Source organism: Triticum aestivum, chromosome 3B (assembly GCF_018294505.1).
Source record: "Triticum aestivum cultivar Chinese Spring chromosome 3B, IWGSC CS RefSeq v2.1, whole genome shotgun sequence".
NCBI lineage: Eukaryota > Viridiplantae > Streptophyta > Magnoliopsida > Poales > Poaceae > Triticum > Triticum aestivum.
The window spans coordinates 524,504,168-524,526,799 of record NC_057801.1 but is presented as its reverse complement, the minus strand read 5'-3'; positions in this window follow the sequence as shown (position 1 = coordinate 524,526,799).

Sequence of the window (22,632 nt, the reverse complement as noted above, 5' to 3'; positions counted from 1 at the left end):
GGTTATCGGATCCAAAACCGGACCCGATAGCTTAACGGCGTTCCGTTATGATGGATGCCACGTGTCGGTCACCCTTGACGAAAGCACTACTGTGACGCGCGATTTATCGTCATGGAAGTGGACACTTCTGTGATGATAATTTTGGTAATGTCATGGAACACTTCTACAACAGCACATGTATGACTATCTTGATTCTGTCATAAAATCATCACGGAAGTGTATTTTTTTGTAGTGCAAGTGCGGAGCGCCACGGGCCCTAACCGCATGCAGCCTTGATGATGCGTGTCGATTGATGGGATGTGGGCGACTCTGCTTCCCCACGCTGCCTCGGCAACTGTTCGACTTGACGATACGACGCAACATCCAGAAGATCATGATGGCGCGAGGTCATGGAGGCCAGCGGTTGGCCTCCCTTGGCTATAAACGTGAGGGAGGGGCAGAACCCCTCGCCCATCTCTCCTTTGTCTTGCTTCCGCCTTCTTCTCCTCTTCCCCACCTTGCTCTCATGGCGTCGCTGAGGAGGTTTTCAGTGGTCGAGAAGTGAAGGCTTCCAAGGAGGGGCCGGCCGCTCCGCCTCCCAAGAGAGGTCGCGGTCGTCCCCGCAATCATCCCATGGCTCCCACAGCGGCCTCTAGGGGGCGCAGGCACGCACCCCCCAGGGCTGGCACTCCTCTTGGTGCCTGTGATGGCACCTCTTCTCGTGGCAGGGGCCACCGGCTTCAGAGCAGCCCCCATGATGAAGGGAGATGCGCCATGATCATGCGCCCGCCTCAGCCGCGCTTCTCTTCGCTGGACGTGCTCCCTGAATTCGTGGTGTGGTCGGAGACCCCGGCCGACACCTCGCTCCGGCTTCCACGTTTCTTCTCCGGCGAACTTCCTTCCTCGAGGCTTGATGGTCTCTTACTATAGGCCGATGGCTGCTGCAGCAGAGCTTCGTGGGTTGGTGATGAGGTCGCCGCCGCCGGCAGCATGGTCCTGACCCACGGCTGGCAGACTTTCGCCTGCGCGTGTGGCCTGGGCGGAAGGTGTACCCTCCACTTCAAGTACGACGGCCTGGCGACCCTCTATGTGAGGGTATTCAGGGAGGACGGCCGCCGCGTGGGGTGCTGCCCGGAGGATGGCAGCAATGACGATGGTGGCGAAGGCGAGCTTGGTCTTGGAGGCGCGCTCTTCTCCTCCCGCGATGGAAAATCTCCCTCAGATGAGAGCTCGAGCAGTGGAGGCTACGACCAGCCTCCGCGTCGTCGTGCTCGGGTCCAGGACGTCGATGGTTCGTCCCGCCGCGGCGCTCCAGTGAAGCTGGAGAGGAGCCCGACGTGAGGTTGGGGGCCGGTGAACTTGGACTCAAGGCCAGCAGCCTTAGGTCGCCTATGGGAGAATTGGTGAAGCGCCGACCACCTTGAGGCGCTGCTTGAGGATGTGGCACTGGCGCCGAGCTCGTACGCCTTCAGGCCCTCTTTGTTTAACCTTTCCTTTATCCTGTAATTCGAAAAAAAGATGTACCCTGCGACTGCAACCTCTCTCATGCCCTTAGGCCAAAAACAACTCAGCAGAAGGAAACGGCTCGAGGAACCAGAGTTCGGAAATACCAAATCCTTTAAAAGGTCACTAAAAACTGCAAGCAACTTTGGAAAGCAAATGAACAGCCGCGTCCGGCACCTAATCTAGTCTTCTCACCAGCACGCAGCTAAGTGCTACAACTAAGACGTGGGAGGGACCCCGTTGAGGCCCCAGGGTACAACCCCACTCATTATTACGTGAGAGTGTCACGAGCGGAGACCTTCACAGGCCGGAGCCTTGCTTCACAAGCCGGAGCCTTTCTTCAGGGGCAGAACTTCCAGAGGTGCTCAATGTTCCAGGCATTTTTGATGGGGACCCCATCCTGTGTCTCCAGGCGCGTGGCGCTAGGGCTAGAGACATGGGTAATCTTAAACGAGCCCTCCCACATGGGAGAGAGCTTGTGCATCCCCTCCCTGGAGAGCACCTGCCTCAGGATGATGTCACCGACCTCTAATGTCCTGGGCGGATGCTGCGGCAGTGGTACCGCCGCAGCGCCTGCTAGTACCTCGCCGCCCGGAGCGAGGCTTGACGGCGGCGTTCCTCCCCCAGCATGAGATCCATCACCTGCATGGCGTCCTGGCGCGCCTCGTCAAACGCTAGGACCCGCGCGGAGGGATGCTTGACCTCGTGAGGGAGAACCACTTCTACTCCGTAGACGAGGAAGAACGCCGTCTCTCTCGTTGGCTTGGTCGTGGTGGTGCAGATGGACCACAGCATGGACAGCAGCTCATCGGGCCAGCCCCTGCCGCGGGCCTCGAGCTTCTACTTGAAGGTCCTGGTCTTGAGGCCCCTCAGGACTTCTGCATTGGCCCGCTCGGCCTGGCCGTTGCTCCGTGGGTGCGCCACTGAGGCGTAGCATATCTGCGTTCCAAGGTTAGCACAATATGTTTTGAAAAGGTTGTTGGTGAAGTGCGAGCCATTGTCGATGATGATGCGGTTGGGGACCCCAAACCGGCTCACGATTCCCTTGATGAACTTGATGACCGATCTAACTGGAATAGTGTGCACGGCTTCTACCTCCGCCCACTTAGTGAAGTTGTCGATGGCGATGTAGAGGTATCGGTAGCTCCCTGGCGCCTTAGGGAACGACCCCAAGATGTCCAGCCCCCAGACCGCGAACGGCCATGTGAGTGGGATTGTATGGAGGCCCAGGGCGGCCTGGTGGATTTGCTTGGCATGAAACTGACATGCTTCACAAGACCACATCAACTCTGTGGCGTCGTTGAGCCCGGTGGGCCAGTAGAAGCCACTGCGGAATGCCTTGCCCACCAGAGTGCGTGACGAGGAATGATGCCCGCAGTTCCCACCATGTATGTCCGCTAGCAGCTCGAGCCCTGGAGATGCACCGCAACAAAACGTCATTGGGCCTCTTGCGATATAACTCACCATCCTGGATGCAGTATGCAGTAGCTTGACGGGTCACGCGCTCGACGTCCTCCTCCTTCTCTGGCAAGGTCCCTTGAAGCAAGTACGCCATGAACTCTTCAGTCCAGCACCCCTCCTAAGGCTCGAGTGCAAGCAGCAAGCGGGCCCCCAAGGGGTGACCACATGCTGGGGCACCCGTCTCAGGTGCCTGAGGAAAGTCCTCCTGAGGTGGTGCCGGAGTCGTGGCGTGGGGAGCCGCAGACGGCTTGAAGAGACGCTCCTCAAACACCCCCGGCTCCTGAGGGAGCATGCGGGAGGCTCTCTTGGCGATGTCGTCCGCTTCCTTGTACGTTCCGCGCGACATGTGCTGCAACCCACGCCCATGAACCACTTCTCCATCTTGCGCACCTCTTCTAGGTACGCCTCCATGTGCTCGTCCTTAGGCGTGTAATCCTTGTTGGAGAAGTTGACGAGGAGCTGAGAATCGCCCTTGATAGTGAGGCACTTCACCCCTAGCACTGCCGCGGCCCTGAGTCCGACGAGAAGGCCTTTGAACTCTGCAATATTGTTGGAGAACTTCTCGCCCTGCTGGAAGCAGAGCTGCACTGTGTAGTAGAGCTTGTCCTTGTTGGGTGAGATGAGGATGACACCTGCTCCTGCGCCTTGTCGCGCAAATGCCCCACCAAAGTACATGATCCATCCGTCCGATTCCTCGTCTCCTGGCAAGAGGGAGCAGTCCTCGCTTATCCCGTGGTCAGGAGTGTTAGTCCATTCAGCCACATAGTCGGCGAGGGCCGCGCCCTTGATGATGCTGGTGGTCCTGAACTCGAGATTGAACGCCTAAAGCTCGATGTTCCATTCAGCAACTCGCCATGCGGCATTCGGGCTTCGGAGCATCCTCTCCAGCGGGTACGCCAAAACAACCTTGATGGGGTGGCCTTGAAAGTAGTGGCACAGTTTTCGGGAGGCGACCAGGAGCGGGAGCAGGAGTTTCTGAGGCATGGGGTAGCGCGCCCAGGCCTCCCTCAGTACTGTGCTGACGAAGTAGATAGGGTGCTCAACGAGGGGGAAGGCATCAGCAGAGTCTTGTTCTTCGTGAGGGTGCGGGTCTTCCATGGCTTCGCGAGGTCCGCCCTCGGGAGCCCCGGCGGCCTCGGGGTCGATCGTGGCCTCTGGAGGAATGTCGACTGCCGGGTTGGTCGAGGCCCCAGGCACATCGTCCTGAGGGTGCTGTGTCTTGCTCGATGGTTGTGCATCCTGCTGCGTTTCTTGGACGGGTGCTCCTTCCTCGGTGGAGAGGGTGCCTCCATGGAGAACACGTTGAGGCGGCTCCACCGTCAATGAGGGTCCTGGTGACCGCCACGTTGCATATGTTGGAGGTGCAAAGCATCGGGAGCGTGTGTGCTCCCGTCGTGTCGGCCGGATGATCCTCGAGGACGAAGGTGAGGTCGGCCTTAGGTGCTGCCCAGCCCGGGGGAGCCCCCGAGCCCTCCTGGGCAGCACTTACTTGCCGGTAGAACTGCTTGATGTGGTAGTCAGAGGGTGGTGCCTGTGAGCCACCTAGGAGAGGTGCGACAACGGGGGGCGCCGGTGCCGCGTAGCGGGCGAGGAAGAGGTCATGCAGTTCCTCCCAGGAGGCCACAGAGGATGTCGGCAGATTGAGCAACCAGGCGCACGACGCTCCCATGACGGCCATTGGGAGCAAATTGGTCTTAACCTTGTCGTCTCCGCTGGCCGCCTAGACTGCCTACTCATATGCATGGAGGAAGGCGGCCGGATCCGCCACGCCATCATTGGCGACATCTCTGGCCAAAACTTGGGAGGCCACCGCACCTGCCGCAGGGAGAGGGTGAAGCAGCGCAGCCCCAGCGCTTATTCGGGAGCACGTGGCGGCTGGGTCGATGGAGGAGTGCCCGCTATCGGCGTTGGCGGCGCGATCTGGCGGTCGGGGCGGAAGATTTCTGATGCATCCCTACCTAGCACGCCAAATGTCAGATTACGGGTTCCGCAAACCCTTAAGAGGTTCGAACTCTGGGGTGCGTGCGGAAAACTCAACCTACCTAGCCTGCCTACTCGTGATCCTCCTAAGCCTAGCGCGACAAGCTCGAAGAGACAAAGAGACACAGTAGTTTATCCTGGTTCAGGCCACTTGGCGGTGTAATACCCTACTCCAGCGTTTTGGTGGATTTCCTCAGAGGGCTGAGGATGAACTAGTACAGTGTATGAACTGGCCTCAGGAGGTGAGGTGTTCTTGAGCTCAAGGGAGCTGGTGAGGTGGTCGGATGAGAACCGATCCCCCCTTTATGGTGGTGGCTAAGTCCTATTTATAGTGGCCTTGGTCCTCTTCCCAAATGTTGGCGGGAAGGGATCCCACGATGGCCGGATTTGAAAGGGGACAAGTAGTATAGCTTATCCTGACAAAAGTAGTCTTCACCTGTGAAAAGCCTCTGGTCGTGACACCGCGGTGGGATCGTCGATGACCTCCGTCCTGCCGTCCTGGCGGTCTTGGTCCCGTTACACCAGAATGTAAACCTTTGGCTGATTCCTCGGGACTCCGCGCCTGTGGCTTGCCTCCTTTGCACCGAAGAGGAAACCTGCGCTCTACGCCCGACTGGCCTTGGTCATCATGGCTCACGTCAACTGAGCCTCGTGAGGTAAACCTTTCATGGAACTCTCCGCCCCTCGGGAGCCAGCCTGAGGAGGCCGATCCCCTCGGGGGTCTTGGCGTCATCCGCCTCACGAGGCTTGGCCCCTCGCAAGGGTCTTGAGTTGTTGATGCTGAAGCTGGGCCATTCCAGGCCGTTGACGGAGCCACGCGATGGGCCTTGAGCAGGCATGGCTGGATACCCCCATATCCAGAACACCGGCAGAGTCGTCCCAGAGTGGTCCTCGAATTTCTTCGAGATGGACCGTCCTCCCACTGGCCTCCCGACTGAGAAACTCTTTCTCAAGGAAAACCCCGTTCCGAGCAACAAACACCTTGTTCTCTTCACGGTTGTAGAATCTATATCCTAAGGTTTCCCTCGGATATCCCACGAAAATGCATTTATCCGACTTGGGTGGAAGCTTGTCTGACATAAGTCGCTTGACAAATGCTTGACAACCCAAATCTTTATAAAAGACAAACTAGGACACTTCCCGGTCCACATCTCATGTGGTGTCTTGTCTACGAATTTTGATGGTACCCTGTTAAGTGTGAAAGCTGCAGTTTCTAGAGCATATCCCCAGAATGACAAGGGTAAATCTGATTTGCTAATCACAGACCGGACCATGTCCAACAAGGTCCTACTCCTCCGTTCTGACACGCCGTTTCTTTGTGGCGTACCTAGAGGTGTGAGCTGAGGTACTATACCTTGGCTTTTCAGATGATCATCAAAATCCTGCCTCATGTACTCATCTCCATGATCTGATCATAGAAGTTTTATAGTCTTGCCGAGCTGATTCTCGACCTTGTTCTAAAACTCTTTGAACTTTTCAAAAGTTTCCGACTTGTGCCTCATCAAATAGATATATCCATATCTACTCAAGTCGTCGGTAAAAGTCATGAAGTATTAATAGCCACCTCTGGCAGTTGTGCTCATTGGACCACACACATCACTATGTATAAGTTCCAACAACTTGGACGCCCTCTCGCAACTCTTTGCAAAAGGTGACTTAGTCATCTTGCCGAGCAAGCATGATTCATATGTCTCGAATGAATCAAAGTCGGACGAAGTTAGGAGCCCAAAATCATGGAGCTTATTGATGTGTATCAGACTAATGTGTCCTAGCCAGCAATGCTAGAAGTATGTCAGATTTATCTCATTAGGCTTATGCCTCTTGACATTCACGTTATAGACCGGTTCCTGTTCTAGATTCAATATAAAAATCCCATCAACAATGGGTGCATAGCCGTGGAACATACCATTCAAATAAAACGAAAAACCATTGTCCTTTAAATTGAATTCATAACCCTAACTCATCAAGCATGAGGCAGAAATAATGTTCCGACTAATTGCAGGAATGTAATAACAATTATTCAATTCCAAAATAAATCCAAAAGCAAGCTGGAGCTGCATCGTGCCGACCTCCAACGCAGCAACTCTTGCTTTGTTGCCGACCCTGATGTCAATCTCCCCTTGTGCCACACGCCTAGTTCTTACTAGCCCCTACATCGAGTTGCAAATATGAACAATCGATCTGGTATCAAATACCCAAGATCTACTAGGTATGTCAGCAAGGTAAATGTCTATAACATATGCAACAAGTGTACCTTTGCCTTAAGAAGCATTTCCGGCCTTCTTGCCATGCTCTACAAGCCACTTTCTACAGCTCCTCTTCGAGTGACTGGTCTCCTTGCAATGATAGCAAATGGTCTTCGAGTCTGGTCCAGACTTCGGCGCCACGGTGGAGGTTATCGTCTCCGTGCCCTTTGCCTTAGCCTTTTTCTTGGACCAACTCTTCTTGAACTTGGCCGATTTATGCACCATCAACACTTGATGCCTGCCTTTCTTAATATCCTGCTCTACCACTTTGAGCATCCCATGCAATTTAGTGAGCTTCTTATCCATGCCATGAATATGATAGTTTGAGATGAACGTCCCATAGCTAGGCGGAAAAGAACCCAAAACTGCATCAGTAGCTAGCTCATCCAAGAGCGCAAAGCCCAACCGATCCAAAGCTTGCACATATCCGATCATCTTGATCACATGCGGGCTCAGTTGATCACCTTCCTTTAGCTTACAATCCATCAAGGATCGCCAGACGTTGAACCTTTCGGTCCTAGCCTGCACCTGAAAGATGCTCTTGAGACTCTCGATCATATCGAAAGCCCCAACATCTTCGAAATGCTACTTCAAATGGGCTCCATACAAGCGAGCATGAGGAAGCTGATCTCGTTTGATTCATCAACGAGTTTATGGTAGGCATTCCTGGTTGTGGTATTAGCATTATTGGCAGGTTCCTATGGAAGTGGATCCTCTAGAACATGTTCCATTTTATCATGCTTGAGAACAATTCTCAGATTTCTATACAAGGTGGTATAGTTTGTTCTATTCAATTTATCCTTTTCTAGAATTGATTTCAATGCAAAGATGGGTTGAGCAGGTGGTGCTATTGATCTACAATAGAAAAATACGCAATCACTAAGCAATGTGTTTATGTAGAGTAATTCAAGCCTAAACAAAAATACTCCCACTGAAGTCAGCATCCCTCCGCAAACTCTCAGTGATTAAGGATCCGACTAGCGCATGCAACTAGTGAGCTTTAGCATCACTGCTAGCCAACATACCTCTCTGGTAAGCAACTCCTTGCTAATCGTATATCTATGCGACTCTTGTCGGACGGGAAGGTATCTCATACCCCGACTCCCAACCTTCTTTGCCACAAGGCCCAAAACCGTTTTGATAGCCTTGTCAAGTTAACCTGATGTAGTGCATGTCCGTGTCCGACATGAACCCTTCAGTTCAAGGACACCCACCAGCACCCCAATTTTCCGAGCCCACTACTAGACGTACTTGACGTGCGAAGGTGCAACATCGGGGATGGCAATTCGCTTGATATTCATGAGGGATCTTTCTACCATTCTAACATGCAAAGACACAAAGAAGCATAACAATCACAAATAAACACATATTGTGAAATAGTATGGCTCCTTCATGGACGTTCTTCTAGGTCGGCTCCGACTCCGATGACCATCTAGGAACTCCATCTTGTTTGTCACGCCAGGACGCCAAGCCACCAACCCGATCTCTATAATCCAACTACTACAACTAGTAATGAATTTTACATAGAGTCGCAAGTCGACACACAGGTCGTTATACATTATAATGACAACACTTTGGCTCCTGCTGGCTGACAAACATGAAGCGCAGGCCATGCATAAATTACACACATGCATCACATACACATGAGCCATACTATTCACATCAAACCTTGCAAAATAAAGTTATGCATAGAATCGCATTCTACCGGTTTTGTGTGATCGTCTACGAAATACAAGGCGCTATGCATAGAGTCGCATTCTACCGGTTTTTGGAAATCACATATCACATCTGAACTCCAATCATGCCGAATTTTCTGATCGAACCGATCTCATAGAACATCGCGAGTCCGATTCGGATTTACGTTTCACTGTTAAACCTGATAGTGGATATTGACCGGTAGGGGTAGGTTGTGTCACGACCTCATCGACTCCGATCATCAGAAAACATAGCCTCTTCAATCCCCATGTGCAATTTATCTCATCAACCATGCACATAGCCGATCTCATCAATGACAACATATCTCATCTGTCGCCTCCAAATATCTAATATGCATACAATCTGAATCTCAATCCTATAGCAGAGGCTCTGATACCACTGTTGGCTTATATGGTAGGGTGCGTCGACTTAAAATTAAAATTTTCCTACGCGCAGAACAACCAAGAACATGCTACGGGAATGGATCATAGATCGTTACCACTAGACACACAGAGCCATGCAGCGGAAGAAGAGTTGGGGCAGCGCGTCTGCGTGGTTCGTCTCCTCCTCGTCCGATCTCCCTCAAACAGCCGGTCGTCGGATCCCTCCTATAGGTTCACCGGAGCGGCGCAAGTGCACCGCCTCTAACGGTATCCGCACGTGCAGGAGGAACATCGTGTGGCGGACTGCTAGGTCCGATCACACAACTGGGAGCGAGTGGAGGTGTCTATTCTCAACACATCTAAACCCTAGTGATAGCACCGAAGCGATCAACTGAATAAGGGTGCCGCACCTGTGCTATTTATTGGCATCCGTCGCGGGCTCAACACTTGGGCCTTGGACGGATCCTAAAGCCCAAAGTCTACTCGTTCGGGTTCCAAGTCCAGTTCGGATCACATCCGACCAGTGTCCTCCAAACCGACCTCGTAGGTTCCTTCCCTTAAGCGTGCGACCCCTTAGGTTCAAGTCGGCTTGCTCACAGTTCAGATCACCTCTGACCTGCATGGTTGCTAGCGGCCTCTAGCAAGGCATGCCGACCACCAAGCAGACTAGGAAGCTGGTTAGGCGAACCTATACAACGTGTCACACTTCTGTTCCCTTTGCCTCATGATATATGTTGTCTGGCTCAAGGCGAGACTGTCATCCTTGTGCTAGCTCGACCTCTTTCTCGTTCTAGTTTTGTCGACCACAACTGGATTATCTCATAATCCTTGTCGCATGGCCATGCTTATCCTGGTCGGATCACACGAGGGGCCCGGAGTATATCTCCTGATCAGAGGGGCAAATCCCATCGTGCTCGACCATGTCTCGCAGCATGGGTCTGGACAAACCCGAAGCCCACCTTTGTAACTACCCAGTCACTGAGTAGCGTTTGGTCGGCTCAAAGCAAGTCTGTCACCATCCGAAGTACACGCGTCAGCTCAAGTCTTACGACATAGAACATATGTTGTACTAGAGACTCACAGATGACATATTGCTGTGTCTCATAGTTGGGTCTGTCCGAATCAGACCTTATCTCGACTCGGATTCGACTACGTCGAATCCGACCAGATCGTTCCGAGTCCATATTATCCGGTTAGCATCCAATGCTCTGTGGCTAGTGAGACCGAGCCATCCACCATTTCATATGCTAGTCTAGTTCGACGTGTGCCCACATGTCACTTGCGACTAGGGACAATTTAGGATGTGTCATACAACACAAGATCTCACACAGAAGTCATGTACTTCCCAACAAGTATCATTGATTACACCCAAGGACTATCTTTATTCATAAACACATAGGAAATATCATCATACATGATTGCCTCTAGGGAATATCTCCAACGTGGACGAAGCGTCTCTAGTGGGGAGTACAAATAAGACGCTGCAGATGCACTGCGGTTGACGAGAGTACCGGTGAAGTAGATCTGGCGCCATGGACAAGGCTGACACTGAATGGGCTGTGGTACAGTGGTGGATGAGCAGCCCACTTGTTTCTAGGGGAGGTGGGAGGGGTAGATGTGGCCGCAGAAGTAGATCGGGCGAGGTGGACGCCGCTGGCAGTGAATGGGCTCTTGTATGCTGGTGGATGAGCAGTCTAGGGTTTTGAGAGGGGAGGGGTAGAAAGGCCGATGAACTATGACATCATGATGTAAGATGCTCTGGTGCTGTGGAGTTAGTCGTTTTTGTGGAAGGGGGAGAGGAAATGGGGGTGCCGTGTGGTGGGGGGAACCGGAAGTTACCAAAGCAGCCCCGACCTTCTATGTAGATGAGGGCGGTAGTATTGTAATTGTTGTTCTTCGTGCACTAAGGGCAAAAGGGAAATTTTGCATGCTAAAGAAAAGGTGGCAGAAATTTTAGAAGGAGGTAGCATATTTTTCCGCCCGCGGGATCGTTCGTATCCAGTTTCAACTAATTTTGGACCGTGCTAGCGGGAAGGTCATGCGAGACTGTGTACACGGGGCACACGTTAGAAGTTAATAACTGGTGTGAAGTCCACCCCAGAAAAAAAGACAATAACTCGGGATGATGCATCGATAACTTAGACGTTCACACGGGCGTGGCCAATCGTATGGGTGTAGAGTCGCGTTCACAAAAAAGGGATCAAATGCTCAGCCTATGTATTTCTCGTGTAAATAGATAATTTAGTGACATTCGTTATTTACTTTAAACATAATGCATTGACGTGTTAGTGTAGAGGCGCAGAAAAAGAAATGGATATTGTAGTTCCACAAAAGAAATGGATATAGTAGTCCGCTACTTAAAAGTGTTACCTCATATGATTACATAGCCTCCATTTCATAAATTGCGTACCTGTTGAATTCATATATGAATATTACATATATTACTTCATAATAGAACCTTAAATCACCCAAGACTAATGAATTTGAATGCTAGGCTAACAATGGTGCATGTACATGATAGCTGAATTGGTTGTTTGAAGAAACATCACTGTATCTTTGGCATGCACAATTGAAAAGTTTTATTTAGATATAAAAAATGTGATATGTGAGTGTCCAATCTTTATAGCGTTGAATTGATTTTGTACCTTTGGCCATGATATGAAGTAGATATTGATTTACGTTCAAGCGATGCACGTCCACGATTACTACATAGTGATACGTGAATGAATTGTGCAATCTCTCTCGCACACATACATATCTCATTTCCCTGTGGGCATTGGAATCACACACGCGCACTTCATGTATTTCTCTCCCTCCGTCAAGGTTAGAATTCGTCTTTCTATCCCATGCTACAAGTCTCTCACACAGAAACACACATGCTCTCTCTGTCGAACATGCCCACCCCTTTAATTCCGCCCACCCGCAGCCACTAATGTCTCAAAGTATAATTATGTCTCTCACACATATGCCTAAGGCTAAGTCGAGTTCCGGAACCATATGAATACATACAATGGTATTCCAGCAGAGCACCTTTTGTTTTAAGTTTTTGCTCTCTCTCTCTCTCACACACACACACACACGCGCGCGCGCACGCGCGCACGAGCGTAGACTTTGTTTCTCGCTTCATTTTTTCAACACTTGCATGAACACCGTTTGTTTATCTCCGTGATGCTTTAAGTATGCCTCACACACATGCTATCCACCTATCCCTTAATATAGATATGTGTCACACAAACTCCTTCTCCCTATTAGCAAGATGCCCATGCGTTGCACGGAACATCAAGATGCATTTGTATGAGTAGTTTGTCTTTTGGGAGAAAAGGATGAACGAGGGAATGCCTTTTTGCAAATGCGAAAAGGATGGTAGGCACACCATCATCACCAACTCTATTTTTTATAAGAGTAGAGATATGTAAGTGTCACTGCCCCCCACACCCACACACACACACTTCCCGACACCGAAGTACTAGGGTGACATCTCGATCTTGATAATAATCTATTGACTGGCTTCTCTCTCAAACACACACACACACACACACACACACACACACACACACACACTACCTGACACCGAAGGAGTAGGGTGGTTCCTCGATCTTGATAGTAATCTATCTACTCCTCTTTTAAACACATACACACACACTCGCTAGTTGCGCCTCTGTGCCTACCACGCACACTCTCGATATGTCTTTCTCTCCCTCCCCCTCCCCATCCACACCCCAACAATGACAGCAGAAGGGTGACAACTTGATCTGATCTTAATCTGTCAATTGGTTTCTCTCTCAAACATTGTGTCTCTGTGCCTCGCTTCAGACACACTCGATACGTCTTTTTCTTCATAACCCCCTCGATATCTAGGCTTCTCGCGCGCGCACAGCTGTAGTGATGATGACGCTGAACCCAGTATGCCTTGTTTTTACCAGCCTCATGTGATAGTTTTCACCATGTTTTCTATTAATTAACAAGGCAACCTTTTCTTTGTTATTACTAGTGAATCTGAAATCATTCGGGACAGACATAAATATATCACTTCAACCCAATTATCGCAGTAACTATTTTAAAAGAAACTAGCTAGATGCTCGTGTGTTGCACGAAACATCATGATGCATTTGTATGAGTAGTTTATCTTGTGAGAGAAAAGGATGAGTGAGGGAAGGCCTTATTTGCAAATGTGGAGATGGGTGTGGGTATCTTTTTGCAAAATTGCCATAGTTTCCTTCCTATCCGTCAGATATAAATCCGATGGCCTATATTGCAGGATGGCACGCACACCATCATGACCAACTCTGTTTTCTACTCCCTCCGTTCCTAAATATTTGTTTTTTTAGAGATTTCAACAAGTGACTACATATAGAGCCAAATGAGTGAATCTACAGTCTAAAATATGTCTACATACACATCCGTATGTGGTAGTCCATTTGAAATCTGAAAAAGAAAAATATTTAGGAACAGAGGGAGTATAAGAGTAGACATGGAGATATGTCTCCAGCATGGTCCACAACAAAAATGTGCTAGACTAGTTAGCGCCGGATGCTCGCAACGTGATGACCTAAGTTCGAATTTTGTCTTTAAATTTAGATTTTTATATTATATATTACTTATTTAATATATTTCTTTCGCTACTGTACTAACAGTGGAACCCACAAAGTACTTAGAATACAAAGATTAAGGATGGACTTGTCTCTACTCTTATAAAAAACCGAGTTGGTGATGATGGTGTGCTTGCCATCTTGTAATATAGATCGTTCGATCTATATCTGACGGATAGAAAGCAAACTATGACAATTTTACAAAAGATACCCGCACCTCTCTCCACATTTACACATAAGGCCTTGCCTCGTTCATCCTTATCTCCCACAACCTCATTATTGAGCAATTAAAAAAAGGAAGTCTCTGGAACAATCTAGCATGGTGTCCACTGCCACCTGCCGGTGCTGTCCATCCCCATGCCTCCGCCTGATCCGACCACCAGTCACCACCATGCTCCACTCCTCCTCACCTTATCTCTCATCTTTCATATTTTCAAAGAAATTCTCGAGATACCATTTTTCTGATAAAATTCTCGAGATATTATTAATTTTTACACATGGGATTACTCCTGCATGGGTCAACCACAACAGGTGTTTTGTAAAAAGATGCATTTTGATGTTTTGTGCAATGCACGGGCATCTTGCTAGTTTCTTTTTAACTTTCTGTACGAAGCTGTAGCCACCCTGCAAGTCATGTGTATAAGGTACATGCAATTAACCTTTTATAGAGGGAGACTCATAAACATAATTAACTCAAATCGATTGGATGTGACTTTATTCTTTCCAGCATAAGAGCATCTCCAACGGCAGCCGGCAAATTTCCTCCCGCTTCCTTCCGTGGAGGACGACATCAAACACCAACGGCATACATTTTCAAAACTCTAACCAACCAGATGAAATTCGTGCAAACACGGACTGATTTCATATAAGCATCAAGGATTTCGTATAAAAAAGCTGGATCTTTGTATAAACATGATGGATTTCATTACATTTACATGAACTAAGCGGTGCTAATCCGGCTCTCTTGGTATAATTAATACTCCCTCAGTCCGGAAATACTTGTCCTAGAAATGGATGTATCTACACTTATTTCAGTTATATATACAACAAATTTATCCTTTCTTAGAACAAATATTTCCCGCCAGCCGGAGAGCGAGTATCTAATCTAAATGGCCGCCCGCGGATCCCTTTGTCTTCCTCATGTCCGGCAGACACTTGCGGGGTCGACGAAGGTCCTCGAAAGAGATGAAGCAGCAAAGAAACCACCTGAATGTGCAATCGTCGCCTCGGAGGTGGCCTTCATGGGACCCAAGTGGCGGCAGCCTCCCGTGTTCTACTTATCCTCGATGATGGCGGCGGACATGACGAAGCTGGCCACCGACTTGTCGCTCTCCATGCACCCGACTTCTGTCTCTACCTGCATGGCGCTGCCACAGGCACGGGAGGCGCGGCCGCAGGCATGGGAGGCGCGCCCACAGACATGGGAGGCACGGCCACCGCAGACACTGGTGGCGCAATACGACGCGAGAACAACCACGCCCGTATAGGCGTGGAGCAACTTGCCACTCCCCATCGAGCTGAACTAGAGCGGCGAGTTGCTGAACCACGCACCGGCTTGGGGTGGCAACTGGCTCCGTCAGGCCAAGTGAGGTTGGTGAAGCACCGAGCGGCCTCGCCCGTATTCGGAGGGCTCGGCGGGCCACCTAGCCAGGCAGTATGACGAAGAACGGCTCCTCGGAAGCCATCAGAAGAGTGGAGAAAATGATGAAGGGATGGGGGAGCAGCGGAGGGGTGCGATTCTTGCCTACTGTCTATCTGGCCTCGTTTAAATAGAGGGCGGACGGTAGGAGCTTGGCCAGCGTCTGACCTCGTTTAAAGTGAGGGCGGATGGGGGATCTCGGCTGGTGTTGCGTTTCCCGCCTGCTTATGAATAGACGTGTGGCCGGAGTAGGTTTCTCGGTTTGCATGCGGGTTTAACGGAAGGGTTTGATGGAGGCGAGGAGGCATGTTTAGCCGGGCGTGCAGCGGGCGACGCAGTTCCCGATACGGCTTTAATGTAGATGAGAGAGTGGGTAGCGGTTCCCGAAATGTTAAACGTCCAATAATGAATCCTCCTTCAGTTAGCATCATGAATGCATGAGAGAAGTAATGGGAGGAGGACCGGGAAAAGAGGCTGCACGATGTGAATGCAATGCCGTTTGCATTTATATAAAGGCGCCCCTCTATTCCAATGGATCTACCACATCGTACGCACCTAAGCATTTGCCTAAGCACCTACACTAAGCGCAAAAGTGCTCACTCCAGACCCATGGCGGCGATGCGTGCGAGAGGCCAGCGGCTGTGCCAGATGGTGCATGACGCCGGCCTGCGGCATGGCACCGAGGATCGTCCCCAGACGGTGTTGGCGACCGGCTGGTGGATGGCATTCGTCGATGCCAACTACGACTCTCAGTTGGACCAGATAATCGTTGCCACCACCAACAAGTTCACCGTCCTCAAGAAGGTCACAGATGACATCGCCGTACTCCTCGAGCCCGCGCACCCGGGCTCCTCATTGCCTGCCACCCTAATCGGCCTCCATGGCCGGAACCTCTTTCAAGCACTGGTGGCCTTGCGACTGCTCGCCGACGCCATGAAGAATTTCCACCTGGAGGTCGCGCTCACTACAAGGCGCCTCGCCCTTCAAGAATTCATTGACCTACACATCCACGTGTATGAGCAAATCGTGTACATAGGTATCTACAAGGCCAGTGGGGATGCTACGATGTTGGCCTTCCTCAACCAGCTGGAAGCCTTGGATGCCTTTGCTGAGAAGCACCTTGATCTCACCACAAAATCCGCCGCTCCTTAGCCACCGGTTGGTGGCCCGACGCTCTAATTGAGGAGGAGGAGGAGGTCGTCCGTTGATGGATGCATCTTTCTTCTTGCCTCCTGTAACCACCACTGCGATCATATCATCATGGCCTTAATTCTTACTGTGCTATTGCATTCTCGTTCCAGTCAATACCGACATGTGCGATCCCTTTGCTTAATTATATGCATCACTGTAACTAGTACTCCATCTGTCAATTTATAAGTTGTGCTTACCTTTTCCATCAACTTCATGCAATGCACGAGCATCTTGCTAGAAAGACTAGAACATGTCAGACTGCATGTGACCAAAGCGACGATGCACCAACCTAGCTACTATGCACCCTACTTATCTGGTGGAAATAGCCCCGCCCTAGCGTTTCCAATTGTTATTTCTATCTATCGATCATGCCAAGGATCAGAGCCAAATGTTACAATTTATACATGTTTCTCTACTCCTACTCCTATAAAAGACTGAGTTGGTGATGGTGGCGTGTATGCCATCCGTCGTTTCTAACCATTAGATCTACATCTAATGGCTGTAAGGTAAGTTGTGGAATTTTTGCAACAATAGCCCACTTCTCCGCTCCAATTTGCAGTAAACCCCTTATTATCTTGAAAGCAACCACATCCCTCCCTAACCTCATCAAAATAGCCTGAGAAATATATTTTGAGTGAAAAGTAATATATTAGGAGTTTATCAAAATAAGAGTGATTTCTTTCAAGTTTGTGAACAAGTACTACTATTCTACTACTTTGGATCCGTCGCAATGCACGGGCACATTGCTAGTAAAAGGAAAAGGCCTGCCGCGTTCGCGTCGCACCCCCACACGCTCGGAAATTGGGAGTACTCCACGACCAGTCCAACACGCCACATGGCTAGGGAAGGCGTGTTTCCTAACATTTTCACTTTCATGTGGGACCGCTGTTGAGCAAACCGACTATTGGCAAACCGCACCCCGCCCACCGCCGAGTTGGAAAACAGAAACGAGGGGAAGATCTAGCTGTAGCACGGAAGCCAAGAAATTTGGTTTCAGATGGGCCTCGTTGATAGAGTAGGTACTACTCCTACTACTATGAAGTTTGTACTACAACTAGTACTACAACTAGTACTACCACTATACAACTAGGTACGTGCACGGCACAGCGTCGTAGGAACAAAAAATGGGAAGATCTTGTGTTGGGTGATTTATCTTTTTTCAGACAACGTAGTATGAATAATATGATGTGGGGGGCACCCATGAAGCTTATGTGGCTTGGTTGCATGGCTACGAAAGGTTAGAGAAAAATAAATAGATAATGTGTTAAGAGTGAAACCCAACTAAATAGATATACTTTGGATCCATTGAAACGCATGGGCCGGCACATCTATACCCCTATATAATGTGTGAATAACTTTGAGAGTTGGTCGTTGGATGAAGCCAATCCGACGGCACAAAGATGGCAGATCCGAGCACTACTAGCCATTGGATATCATCTACATTCCACCGAATTCTGCCACATGTAGAGTCTAGAAGACTCCATGGTTGACCTTAAGCATAATGCACAAACCTCAAAACACAAGCACTTCTCCTTTGTTCTAGAATCTTCCATATCTTAATTTCCCAAACTTTTTTTCCAAATGAATTGTCAGTATTTGTTTTTTACTTTATGCTTTACAATGCACAATTCCATGAATCTTAAAATATATCTTTTTATCAAAATAATTGATTTTTAACTAGATGAATTATAAAAATTAAACGAACATCTACATCATGCATATATCACTCAAAGCTTACATGCTATAGTGTGTTATTTATTCATAATTTAGTTACCAAATCTCATGCTTGCAATGCACATGTACCTTACTAATTGGTAGTACACTACAAAAAAATACACTTCCATGATGATACTTGTTTGTCACAGTAGGTCACATTTTCTGTCATGCTGGTATGTCCATGACGATTTTATGACAGAATCAAGATAGTCATACATGTGCTGTCGTAGAAGTGTTCCATGACATTACCAAAATTATCATCACGAAAGTGTCCACTTCCATGACGATAAATCACGCGTCATAGAAGTGCTTTCATCAAGGGTGACCGACACATGGCATCGACCGTAACGGGTCAACGTTAAGCTATTCGATCCGGTTTTGGATCCGACAACCCGTTAACAGCCTAGACCAATGTGGATTTTCCACGTGTAAAATTCTCATTGGCCGGAGGAAACACATGTTTGCTCACCGTTGGGACAGATGTCATCCACTCATTGGAGAGGAGGCGCCTATGACATGTCGACATGTGGCACGGCCCAACAGAGGCCCATTTCGGTGAAAAGGTCGGCCCAACTAAAGGCCCACCATGTTTTTTCAGACACTATTGGGCTGGCCCGTTAACATCCGGCCATGTTTTGGGCAAAATTGAGGCCCATACCAGATCAGACCCGTTCATAGCCTGCCGTGTTTTGGGCCAAATTACAGCCCATATAGGATCAGGCCTGTTAACATGCCACTGTTCTTTTGGGCCCATTCTAAGACAGGTTTGCATTTCAGCCTGTGAAATGCCCGTTTACCAGTTCGGCTCGATAATAGTTTTGGCCTGTTAGCAGCCCGTGGTGCATCTGGGACATTGTCGGCTCGGTTTAACTTTGGTCCATTTAATGGCCCATGTAGAAACTGGGCTATTTCTTATCCGAAGTAACTTTAGGCCTCTTAACGGCTCGTAATCTTCGTGGATAAATTTCAGCCCAACTGGCATATCGGCCTGTTAATGGCCCGTGTAATAGTTGGGCCTAATTATAGCCCGCGTTGAATCCGGCCTGCTTACAGCCCATCTGATAATGGCCCGTGACACTTTTAGGACTATGGCCCATGTAGATACCGGTCTACTTAAAGCCCATAATTTTATTGGGCTAAACAGGACCGAGATATATTTTCGCTTATTAACTGCTCGTCCTATTTCGGCCAAACATGGGCCTTAGGCAGTTTTGGCCTGTATTGTCCCATGAATTTTTCGGCTCAATGCTAGCCCAACCTAGGTTTTAGCCTGTTAAAAGCCCATGGTATTCTCTGGCCCAGCTAGCCAGAACTTTACTCGGCCTGTTAAAGGCGGGAAACAACTATAGGTTTAGACCTGCTAATGGCCCAAGATGATTATAGGCCCACGTTTTGGCCCATATGAGTAACGGGCTGGCCTGAAGACCGAAAACACTAAGATCCACTGAACCTTCCAGCCTACATTACAACATACCGACCGAGAATAAACCTAGACTATACAACAAAGAAATTACATCATATTACATCCCCTCGGTGTCAAAGTTTGCCGCTAGTGATTATAAAGGGCAACTAGACAACAAATTAAATAAACTGGGCAGGTCGCCACCAGTGGAAGTTAACAGGCAGACAAAATAATAGACAGAACCAACAACACTTCAACATAGTTCAAGAAAGGTTAGCCCGACCAAGGAGCTGCACCGCAAGTAGGTTAGCAACCTGATGAGACTGCACTTCCTTGGCGCTCATATCCACCAACTTAAGCTGCATAGCATCAATAAATGTCATGTACTTACGGTTAATCTTGCATAGAGACTGGAGTTCCAGTCGTATTTGAGTGGAAGCATGTATTTCTGCTTGAATTTCAGACTGAAGAAGTCAAACAGATTCAGGCGGTGACTTCATCGAGCTTGTGTCACCGATTAAGTTTGACACTACATAAAAATGTGTCTTCGTGGTTGTATCCCTACCCTCAATATGTGTTGCCTTCTCCTCTGGAATATGTGTTAAGAGGGACAAACAATGGGTTCGTCTCACTATCATTGTGGCAATTCTTCCTAGAAGAAATGTAGTCACCGTGAAAGAGAAACAAGTAGGTAGATGATAGGTTTTGCACGTATAAGCATCGACGCTGTCAATTCATCTCATTTCTTTGTCAGAAATAAAGAGACACGATTTAAAATAGCATTAACATAATAGGCATAGTTCATAGTTAAGACGACATGAAATGACATTGTGCAGGAGCGGCCAGCTTCACCAGACCACTGGATTACAGATCAAGAACACAAGCATAGATGTAGTTCTAAACAATGTATACGCATGAATGGTGATTGTACTGTCAATTTATACCATTTCTGATTGGTAAATAAAGAGACACGATTTAAATAACATTAATATAATATGGCATTGTTCATAGTTGAGACATAGCAGGATTTGACATTGTGCTGTTGTTGGTAGTCTCACCACACCACTGGATTACAGATCAAGAACACAAGCATACACATAGTGCTAAAGAAGATAACTTGCTATGTTTAGTTTAATTTACATGTTACGAATAAGGAACTAGATTGTACAACTAAAGGCTGAAATTGAGAAGGAAAAACTTATGTTTATGTACTTCTACTTTATAAACTTTGAACAAACAATTTGATGCAGACGACAAAAATAAACAACATTTGCACTCATAGCTATCCAAATATAAACAACAAAGTTTGAAGGCTCGAGGAGAACAAACTTACATTAGTTCTGAAGACAGGCTCTATAAAGGCCTTGTCCATATTGATGGGGGGCAATTCAAGAAGTTTACCTCACACTCTTCTTCAAGAGTATTGCCTTTATTCTACATTTTGTTAAGAGTAAATATAGATGTGAAAATATAGGAACAAATTGCGATTATTTAACTTAAGATGCAGAGTACAAATGTAAATACAACATACAGGCAGAAGACACTGACAAGAGCAATGCGGAGCTAAACTTCTTCAGTAACATTGGTTTTATTCAATATTTTGGCAAGAGTAAATGTAGATCTGATGTGTAGAAAAATGGAGGAAAAGGGAAAATAAGCTGCAAAGTGTACATGAAGAACTAGCTGACAAATATAAGTACAGTGCCCCGCAAAAAAATAAGTATAGTGATGAAGGACAACAGATACTTACAAGAACAATGCAGAACTAAACTTCTTCATAGGCATTGGGTTTATTCTACATTAATTTAAGCATTAATATAGATCTGATAATTTGGAGCGAACAGTGGATAAGCAAGCTAATCGCCAATATACGTCGGGTGGTATGTGATTTGTCCGGTGGCACCACCTTTTTCAAGAACTTTGCTTGTACTCCTTCAGGTTCCGCAATCACCCTCTTCCTGTTGGATGTCTGAAACACAAGAACAACATTTGAATGGAAAAACATGGTATGACAACAAATGGAATAGGTGTTGATAATGGATGGGCATGGCATCTTCACATATATCATGAGTAAACTAAGCAGATGGCGGTGCAATGAAGCAAAATAAATGCAAGACACCTTATGCAAGAAATGTGGAACCAATAAAACCTTGCCAAATTAGAACATGCACCTTATTGGGTGAACATGATAGGCCATCTGCCTTTGATTGCTTGAGCTCAGAATAGTCATTAGGATCATATTCTAAATATGAATCTATAGGTCGGGAGCATGTGGGTTTCATTGCATCCACAATGGACCTCAATCCCTTGATGGCAAGTGAGGGAGTCCTGGACTAGGGGGTGTCCGGACAGCCGGACTATCATTGTCAGCCGGACTCCAAGACTATGAAGATACAAGATTGAAGACTTCGTCCCGTGTCCGGATGGGAATTTCCTTGGCGTGGAAGGCAAGCTTGACGATACTGATATGTAGATCTCCTACCATTGTAACCAACTCTGTGTAACCCTAGCCCTCTCCGGTGTCTATATAAACCGGAGGGTTCTAGTCCGTAGGACACAACAACCAATACAACAATCATACCATAGGCTAGCTTCTAGGGTTTAGCCTCCTTGATCTCGTGGTAGATCCACTCTTGTACTACCCATATCATCAATATCAATCAAGCAGGAGTAGGGTTTTACCTCCATCGAGAGGGCCCGAACCTGGGTAAAAACATCGTGTCCCTTGTCTCCTATTACCATCCGCCTAGACGCACAGTTTGGGACCCCCTACCCGAGATCCGCCGGTTTTGACACCGACATTGGTTCTTTCATTGAGAGTTCCTCTGTGTCGTCACCGATAGGCTTG